The sequence below is a fragment of the Penaeus monodon genome, chromosome 28 (genome assembly GCF_015228065.2).
Source record: "Penaeus monodon isolate SGIC_2016 chromosome 28, NSTDA_Pmon_1, whole genome shotgun sequence".
NCBI lineage: Eukaryota > Metazoa > Arthropoda > Malacostraca > Decapoda > Penaeidae > Penaeus > Penaeus monodon.
In genome coordinates this window covers 15,290,870-15,291,256 of record NC_051413.1, presented here as the reverse complement: position 1 = coordinate 15,291,256, position 387 = coordinate 15,290,870, and positions in this window count along the sequence as shown.

Genomic DNA, 387 nt, shown 5'->3' with positions numbered 1-387 from the left:
GCAAGCAAGCACACGCGCACGCAGGCAGATACATACAAGCAGACACACATTCACGCGCGCGCGTGCGATACATATCATTTGATACTTTTGTATTAAAATTGATATAGCATACTCATATACTCATAAACATCGTTGTTTTGTTGGTATCACAAATGTCTTTTTCCCAAAACGTATCGAAAAAAATATTCATCGATACTTTATCATAACCAATTTGAAAGCAAGTTATTAGTTATGAATTTCAAAAAGACCTGCTATTCTTTTATCGTATTTCTTATTCATATTTTAATTTGTTCTACAGAAAATAAACCAAGTCACGGTATAAACCTTTTTTTTTAACAAAAAAAATTAAAATACCAACCCACGACACATAACACACACGCACAACTT